The 10000-nt window shown below is 38.8% G+C and overlaps 1 pseudogene; it reads right to left on the reverse strand.

Annotated features, from left to right (window-relative positions):
- Window positions 1-7366: 7366 nt before the first annotated feature.
- On the reverse strand, window positions 7367-9663 carry LOC137977183 (uncharacterized; annotated as a pseudogene).
- Window positions 9664-10000: the final 337 nt, after the last annotated feature.

The following is a 10000-nucleotide window of genomic DNA, read 5'->3' on the forward strand; positions in this document are numbered from 1 at the left end:
GCTGTGAGTAGGCGTGGGATTTGTCTCATATGGTTTGGGGGCCGACATATCCCTCCCTCGATGCCGTACCGGGAGGCGAGGTTGGTAGCAGAAATCAGCGAAGGGCCAACTGCGTCCAAAAGCGATCGCAAGGGCCGAAATCCCGGGATGACTCGTTTGGTACGACGCTCCAGCGCCACGTCTGGAGGTACTGCATATTTCTCGTCTCGTCTTCAAACATTCCGTCAGCGCATGCGTGCGTAAATGTTCAGCCTCTTCGATACCTACAATACTAGACACATTTAGTTGGAACACTTAGCGAATGGTCAGAATCATTGTGTTACAAGATCGTATTTTATACCAAATCCCCCTTCCCTCAATCTAATGTTGTGTGAGAATTTTTCGGGCGACTACTAGTAGTTGTGGAAATCAGCATTGGAGGAAGGGGGAAACGGGGACGGGTGTTCCAACAAATGTGGCGAGTATTGTAGGATGCTGAAACAGTCATTAGAGCACTGAGTGTGGCAATGCTCAGAATTCTGCAAATGTTTAAAAACGTGCGAAATCCTATCACTGAAAGTGTGCTCACGTACGCACGTGGAAGAATATCGGGTAGTTTTGCCGACATAGCAGGCACTACAGCCCGCACACAAAAAGTTGTATACCACACCCGCACGGAGCCCACGAGGGACAGGATCCTTCACACTGAACATGTTGCCGATTTTAAATGATGAGAAAACTAACTTAATATCAATATTATTACAATAATTGCAGAAGGGAAAAAAGACGCAAGAACCCACCCAAGGGATGGCAGCCTGAGCGTCGGTAATCCGACTAGGGTATTAGACACCCTTTCAGGCTACCATTGGAAAGGAAAAAGAAACGACTTGGGGACGCACAAAAAAAAAAAAAAAAAAAAAAAAAAACAGAAACGAAAGGGAGACACCGGCATAAAATCGTTATAAACAAATAAAATATGTAAGAAAGAGAAAACAGTGCGAGAAGAAATTACATTATGACAGAAACAAAAGATGCCGCAAAACGCGGGAACACAAAGGCACAACAATTTATAGAACACCAAAATAGAAGCAAAACGAGGGGAGACAAGGGCAAAAAACATGAAGACCAGGAAGTAACAAAATCTAAAGCGTGCAAAACTAAAACTCGAAAATGGGGACCCGAACTGAACTCCACAAACGTGAGTTCGGGAGACAAGACATGCAGAAAGAAAAAAACAAAAACAATGAACTAAATAGGCGTCAGGGGAATAGCACTGGGCAAAGGCCAAAAATATGCGAGGCAAAGTAGGAACAAAAAACACTTTTGAAAACAATAACGCCAAATAAGCAAGCAGAAGCTAAAATAAAAGGAGGAGAGGAAAGTACTACACAAAACCAATGTTTGCGAGGCGAAGGAAAAACGTATTAAACAAACTAATAAAGTACGCGAGGTAACGGGAAGACAGCGAGAAGACTAAACAAAAACCCGTTGAGGCAAGATATTCGAAAACACAAGATAGCGGAAAGGAAAGAAGCAAAGAAATCATACAAGTAACAGGGAAGGTAGGGAATGCATCGCAAAAAACCCGACGCTTGCAAGGCGAAATACGCGAAACAAAAATAATATCATAAAGTACAGAGATCGGATAAGCGAACAAAATCCCAAAGGGGCGAAGGAAAGACAGCATTGCGCAACATCATGGTTTGCGCGGCGAAGCACACCGGCAAACAAACACACGGGTGCAAAAAGGGGAAGGGAACTGAAGAGAGAAGCACTACACAAAACCGAAGCTTGCGAGGCGAAGCACACTCACATAACAAATGAAACGTGTGCAAACGGGAAGGGAACGGAATAAAGAAGCACTACACAAACCCGGTGTTTGCGAGGCGAAGCACACACATAACAAATAAAAACGCGTGTAAGGGAGAGGGGAGCCGAAGAGAGAAGCGCTACGCAAACTCGGTGTTTGCGAGGCGAAGCACACTCAAATAACAAATAAAGCGTGTGCAAGCGAGGGAAAAGGGAACCAAAAAGAAAGCACTACAGTAAACAAGTGTTTGCGAGGCGAAGCACACTGACATGAAAAATAAAAGGTGTGCAAAAGGGGACAAGAACCGAGCAAAACAGCCAAATCGGCCTAAGCAAAAATAAAAACGAGGGGACGAATACTATCGAAAAAATGGTGCCAACAAGCAGCCACGTGGACGACAAAGGGGAGGGAAAGGGCGAACACCAGCCAGGGAAAAACCAAGCAGTAAAACGAGCAAAAGTTATACCGGAAAGGAGCTTGATTTTGCTGAGGATTCTCAACATTAGCTGCGGCAACTGGAGGCACTTGAACCAGGGCTTGAGCGGTGGGAACAGCAGCTTCAACTGGAGCTTGCGCGTCAGCCATAACACGGTGATGTTGCAATAGGATTCTAATGCGAACTGGGCCGAAATGAAAAGCAGAGCTCTTATTTATACTCGCACTGCGAGGGACTGCCGCGAATAGTAAACATTTCACAACGTTGCAGCAGTTATTACTGGAATTTGGAGTCTCCCATGAGGATAGTATTGTTATTGGATGAGATTTTAACTGTCCGCTGAACCCTCTCTTGGATAAGAAAGGCGGTATTTTGATTCCACGCACAGTTGTAATTCAGGCAATAAATAGTTTACAAGAAGTATTTGGTTTGCAGGACGTTTGGAGAGTCATAAATCCGGAGGTGAAGAGTTTTTCATGGAGTCAGAAATCACCGTTTGCGTTTGGTAGACTTGATTATTGACGTCGTCTCATTTTTTTGATAATGTATACAACGTTGATGTTATCCCGGGAATTTAACAGACATTCTGCAATCGCAATTGAAATTCAACCTTTAGAACAGGAAGTTAAGGGTCCGGGTTTTTGGAAGCTGAATGTTTCGTTGTTACTGAACAAGGATTATAATGAAAAAATGGAGCGCAATATCCCGATATGGTGTAGTGAGTCTAAATCTAATTTTGATAATCCACAAATGTCATGGGAATGGTTAAAATATAAAATACGTGAGTTTCCATTGCGCTTTGCTGAACAGGTTGTAAAAGAACAGAGGAAAAAAGAAATTGAATTGATGAGCGATTTGGAAAGGTTTAAAATGCTTCATGAGATTCATCCGACTTTACAGCAGTTAGAAAACGTTAAAGCAGACCTTGAGCATTATGAAGAAAAAAGGGTGGCATGAGCATGGAGCATGGAGAAAAAAGCAGTAAATACTTCTTAAATTGAGAAAAAAAGAAACCCTTAAAATGCTTCATGAGATTCATCCGATTGCGGAGACTTTACAGCAGTTAGAAAACGTTAAAGCAGACCGTGAGTATTATGAAGAAAAAAGGGTTGATGGAATAATTGTTAGGACTATAGCAAGGTGGTATGAGCACGGAGAAAAGCAGTAAATACTTCTTAAATTTGGAAAAAGAAACCACATTCGAAAACCGTTCCTTTTAAAATATTAGGTCAAAGAAATTTTTACAAGGATTTATATAGCTCCACGAAAGGAAACCTTGACAGCCCCGAAGCCAGTTTGTTTTTTGACAATTCAAATATTCCGAAACTGACAGACGATTTTAGGGATTTATGTGAGGGTGAGGGTGAAGTGACAATTGGAGAGGCCGCAGAAGTTTCGAAGACTTTTAAAGACAACAAAGTGCCGGGTAATGATGGTCTTCCACCTGAGTTCTACAAAAAAATTTGGCATCTCCTTGGAGAAAGTTTGCTAAACTCTTTTCATGCTGCTTTCGAATCAGGAAGTTTGTCCACCTCGCAAAGGCAGGCAGTCGTTACTTTAATTGATAAGAAAGATAAGGATCTTTCTTTTTTGAACAATTGGAGACCGATTTCTTTGTTAAATACAGGCGTTAAAATTTTATCTAAAATCTTAGCGTTTCCGATAAAGAAGATACTACCGAATAAAATCCATAGTAATCAAAGTGTTATGTGGAAGGAAGGTATATAGGTGAAACCATTAGAACGTTGTACGACATAATCATCATCATCATCATAATAATAATAATAATAATAATAATAATAATGATGATAATAATAATAATAATAATAATAATAATAATAATAATAATAAAAATATAGTAATAATGTCTTTATTGAAGTCATCAAACAAACGTACTTACAACATTATAAAATGCGGCTAAAACTGTATCAAATGCAAGTACTAAATTAGCATTCGTTTAAAAGTCGAAAAGGCATCTATTTACAAAGCATTTCTTAAACCTCTCTGTTTTGACACTTGGGATGTGGTAGGGATGGGATCTACTAAGCAAAGCTCTGCTTTTACGTGAGGGAAGATCCTGCAGAGGGTGCGAGGGATTATCCACAATACTACTCCATAGGCTCAAATCCCTATCTTTGATAATCTGTTTGATAGATGTTACATACTGTATGTATCCAAATCTCAATGCCCTTTTCTGTAGGCTATCAATTTGACTCAAATGCTTACTATAAGCAGCAACACTCCAAACTCGGATACAGTAAATAAAGAGTGATATAATAAGAGAGTTGAAAAGATAATGAAGGTCGGAAATACTATAACCATTGTTTTCACACACTCTGAGGATATGCATACGCTTAAGAGCTCTGTCCATCAAGTAGTCAAAATGCTTATTCCAGTTGGTTGGAGAATCCTGGAATGTCACTCCAAGAAGCTCCAGATACGACACACATTTAGTATTGACAAAGTCATCAGGAGAGAGCAAAGTTGTTATTCCTTTCATTACAATTTCTTTGGTTTTACCTAAATTGAGTTTCATTAAATTCTTCACTGCCCAGACTTTAATATTTTCTACCTCCCTAGAGGTATATTCATCGACATTAGGCCCAACAGGTATGCTACACGTGAAATCATCTGCATATTTAGTCATCAAAATATTTTTCGAAGTGGGAATTATATCATTAACCATAAAAGTAAAAAAGAAAGGGCAAAGAACAGTTTGCATTCAGATTATTTTATTCTAGAGAGAGGAGTTCGCCAAGGGGACCCTCTGTCACCTTATATTTTTATCACAGTGATAGAATTATTGGCTATAGAGATAAGGGCTAACGATAACATTCGTGGAGTTTGTCTTGGGGAGAGTGAGATGAAGTTGCTACAATACGCAGATGATACGACCGCGGTCCTAAGAGACGATGCCTCGCTCAAGACGTTATTGGATGTACTTAAGTCTTTTAAAAAAAAATCAGGCTTGAAAACTAACAATTCTGAATCTGAATGTATGGGTGTAGGAGAAGCTCGCGGTCGGAAGGGTGATCTCTTTGGTCTCAATTGGCCTGCACGACCTATTAAATGTTTGGGGGTCTATTTAACTTATGATTATGATGATTTTATTACAATGAGCTATAAACAACGACTCAAGAAATTAGAAAACACAACAAACTGATGGAAAGGAAGAGGTTTAACTCTATTTGGTAGGGCTCAGGTAATTAAGTCACTTCTTTTGCCCAAGTTAATCTACATAGCCAGTATGTTTGTTGTTCCTGAGGAAATTATTAAAGAAATAAATAAAATTGTTTTGAAGTTTTTGTGGAGCGGTCAGGATAGAGTTTTGAGAACAGCCATAATAATTTTGTATGAAAATGGAGGGTTGAGAGTCTTAGATTTTGAAACTCTAGTACATTCTCTTCGCTTATCATGGTTGAACAGGTTGTGTAATGATGAGGAAGCTGGTTGGAAGTCGTATCTTAATTACTTGCTAAAACCTTACGGAGGATCATTTCTTTTTTATTGTGACTATGACCCAAAAGACTTTAAGCTTTCAAACGCTTTTTATGCAGAACTGATTAAGTTTTGGGCAGATTTCAGACAAGTCTTTTCCGAAGCTAATAGGTCAAGTTCAGTAATTTGGAACAACAAAAATATTAGGATATATGGAAAACAAAACCTTTTTTGATATCGTTTCAATCGGTCAGTTAAGTTTATCAAAGAGTAATTTAGAATCTCTGCATAATATCAAAAATGAAACGAATATAAAATGCAATTTCTTACAATGGGCTGGTTTACGAGCAGCTATTCCTATTGTTTTAAGGGGTAAGGAAGATGATGTCAGGAAGGGTGAAAAACTGACTTTCTATTATAATAACACTTTCTTTGATGTTGCGGTGGCGAAATGCAAACATTATTACAGCATGCTTATTGAGTTGAAAGCTACTCTACCAAATGATGCAAAAAGGTTGCGGCAAAAATTTAATGTTACTCGTTAAGAATTATCCGAGATTTACCTTCTACCTAATGAAGTCTGTATGGAAACATTTCTAAGGGATTTTCAATTTAAAATTCTTAATAATATAACTCGCACGAATATTCTACTCAAGAAATTGGGAAAATTTGATTCAGATGTTTGCTCTTTTTGTTGCCGTTCTAGAGAAGAATTGGAACATTTATTCTATCTTTGCCCCTTTTCACAAGTTTCTGGATAGACGTTAAATTATTTTGGTTTGAAAACATGAAAGAAGACATTACTTTATCTTTGAAAGAAATAATTATTGGCTTCCGTGGAAAAGATCTTGATTTTTTTAATTATTGTATTTTGGTAGGAAAATCTGTAATTTACCAGTGTAGGAGAAACGAGATGAAACCTACTATAAGACTATTTAAAGTTATGTTACATAAAAAGTATGAAACGGAGTTATATAATGCTGTCAAGATCAACAGTTGAACAAGTTTCATAAGAAGTGGAAGTTCAAGCCTCTGTCGTAGTTTTGTTTCCAATATTATAATTGTCGCGAATGTTTTCTTTTTTTGTATATTATTCCAAGGTTGTTGTTGTTGTTTTTGTTGTTGCTGTTGTTTAATATAACGTCGTTTGTGCTGTGCTTGTGTGCGTATGTTAGTGTGTGTGTAGGACAGTATGGAGTAGACATACTTGCCCTAAGATGTAGCCTGTAACTGCCCTGAAACTTAAACTTTTGTTTTCCCTAGTTACTTCCAATGGAAAATTTGACGACATGTTCACATTATTTTATAGATATACAAATACATACAAAATTGAAGGTCCACCTTCATATTGTATGAATATAAACGTGTTACTTTTACAATGTTACAGTTCTAGAAAGTAACAATGTGGCTGATTCACCACTATGGATATTGTTTTTGCTGATTCCATGTTACTAGAAATAAAAGCGAAACAACATTGTAAAGTTTACTGATTGAAACGTTATATAGTTAATATTATGGTATAATATGTTCAGTTGTTGTTGGTCAATAAAAAACATTAATATGCAGACAATGCTTAAGAGATTATTTTCTTTACCGGAAGTAATTTTTGTCACATCTATCTTGAAATTAAACACACATTTTATGTAACGTTATTGACTAGTAGAAGTATCCTCTATCTGTGCCATTACAAGCTCAGAGCAACCCTAAATACTGGTAGTGACTACAGTACTGACAATTACAGCTGGAAAGTTACTTTTCAAGTAAATGTATGCATCCCTGCATTCATAGGGTCTCGTCGTTTTACTATCTGGCAAAACACGCTCGCATTCTGCTCTAAATTCGGGCTGCAGAAAATCATCAGGAACATTCAGCACTCCAGACTGAGTAGCTGCCTCTTGAGCTGTTCCTCTGAAATGTAATGCAAATGAAAAATTAAAGAGAAAATTACCAAAACAGGAAACTGTTGAGGGAAACTGTACATGGGGTTTGGAATGCCATCTGGAAGAATCGTGTCCTTCTGTGCACATTTCCTATGGGTGTTCCAAACTGACTCTCTGAAGACATCCAGATCTTTCTGTATTAGTGGTATCATGATGAATGCAAGAAGCATCCTATACGATTGGACAGGAACACAACAAAATAAACATGTCGCAGGGCTACAACACAGGCTGTTTTGTGTCAAGCTAACTAAAAAAAGTTTAACATTTCCCAATCAATCATGCTACATGAATGGTTTTCTTTGTCTTGAAACTAAACCTTGGCTTTTCAGGGACAAACCTAATTTATATGTACTAGAGCTGGCTTGTTTTTTGATTATTATTATTTTTTTCAGTTCATTCGTACTATTCTGTTGAATTGACTGTTACCAGGTACACAAAAACAGAGGAAGTTCCCAGGGTGTCTCATCTTCCCGCCCTCTGGGTAAAAGATTGGGGAAATAGATGGAGCCCAATCTCTAAAGTGTAGGTGAAAGTGAAACCTGTAAAAGTAATACAGTGAAACCTGTATTAAGCGGACACCTTCGGGGAATGCTGCAGAGTCCACTTAACACAGGGTGCCCCCTTAATATATATGGGGTCCCCTTAATACAGGTTTCACTGTGAATACGCTAAGGAAATGCATAGTGAATCAACTTGTCTTTATCATCATGTGAATCATAATGGCCTCGGTCCTTGAGCCAACAGAAATGACCTTTGTAGTATTTCTCCTTGCGCTCTTGTAAATCTCTCCACCATCTCTCAATCTATCATTGAAATAAAAGCAAGAACTATCATAAAAGTCAATTAGATAACTGTAATAACTGGGCGGAAAACACAATTATGTTGACCTGGAATGTTCCCAGCATTAACCTGAGTGTTACAACATGGATCTGAGGACTGCATAGCTACAGAACCCACCTTGTTTTACAAGTTGTAAATGTAAGCAGTCGAAACGTTACGTTCTACATCTCAAATGACTGCACTGTACACTACGAGATAAACGATAATACACTTGATTATAGCCGTAAATAGTTTTAAAAAAGGCAATTCGAGATGGCCTTTTTTGCATGTACCGGGCCTTATAATGTGTGCATGCAGTCCATGCCAGAAATGACATTGTAATGACTAAACATCTGTCCTCCTCCCCTTTCTACCCCGACAGGAGATCATCATCAACGGACTGAGCAAATTTTTTGCCTTCTCGCAATAATTCATTTCAAAGCTACAATAAACTTTCAAAGTGGCTCCATGTACATTTTATTTAGTAACTAAGTTACCTGGTTTTCAGTTGACGGTCCATAAACGACAGTGTCACTTGGGTCCATGTCACCATGATGTCTTCGTAAGAAGGAATGGATGGTAACCATGACCCCCGTTTCTGTACACCTGTCTACTCTCAGCATTGCAGCCATCACTCTTGTCTCGTAAAGATAATCGAGATACCATGGCCAACCACTTTGGGATTACAGTTCGATGTCCAGACTCGCAACCAAAGGAGTTTCCTACTTGCTAAATCAAGGAAGCCATACATAGCCAATGGGAATGTCGAATTTTGGTATCCCATAATTGTATCATGGCCGTCTAACGAGTGAGCCCAGTTTGATCCCCTTGTAGTAAAATTTCCTTTCTGTCTTTATTTCTTTGCCCTAATGCCGCCGCGTGCTTCAAGACCCTCTGAGTCCAAGTCAGACATGACGTACACTTGGTCTCTAGTTACATGTATGCCATACTCTTGGCGGAGTTCTCTGTACATAGCCCGGTAACCTAAAAGCTTACCAGGGCCTTTCAATTCGTTTTCCACTGCTTTCTCTACGTCTTAAACCTCAACACTTTTGTTGTTACAGAAAATATCAAAGTGAGAAAGTCGCCTATCGAGAGTCGAGAGTTCTCATGCTCCAAGGCTACGCTGGGAAATCACGTTTGAGGAAGTCCTGCGTCTCGATCCTTTGGAGTACTTGCTGAACAAGCTTGCTCGTGGCTTGTTTTAAATTATCGTCCTCCTTCCAGGTAGAGTCAGACATGTTTGTCTGGCAAACATGGCGGATAGGAACAAACGCATGGGCTTATGGGGGTTATTGGTTTGGAGGCCTGGGGTAAGTTTGGCAATGGCAGTGATCGGCCAAGGGGAAATTTTACTTTCCTTTTACTTCCAACGAAAGTAGATATTCGCATGGCTGAGCGCTGCCACTAACTTTGTTTCTCATTCTCTTTTCAGAATGTATTCAATTTTAATTGACTTTGACTTCTAACTATATTCTATTTTGCATTCTCTTATAAAAAGGCAGTCAATTTTAACCTGAATATAGTTGAGTTTGCACTTTAATTGCGTTTGTATCTCGTTAAGATTTTACTTGTATT

This window comes from Montipora foliosa, chromosome 11 (assembly GCF_036669935.1).
Source record: "Montipora foliosa isolate CH-2021 chromosome 11, ASM3666993v2, whole genome shotgun sequence".
In the NCBI taxonomy this organism is placed as follows: domain Eukaryota; kingdom Metazoa; phylum Cnidaria; class Anthozoa; order Scleractinia; family Acroporidae; genus Montipora; species Montipora foliosa.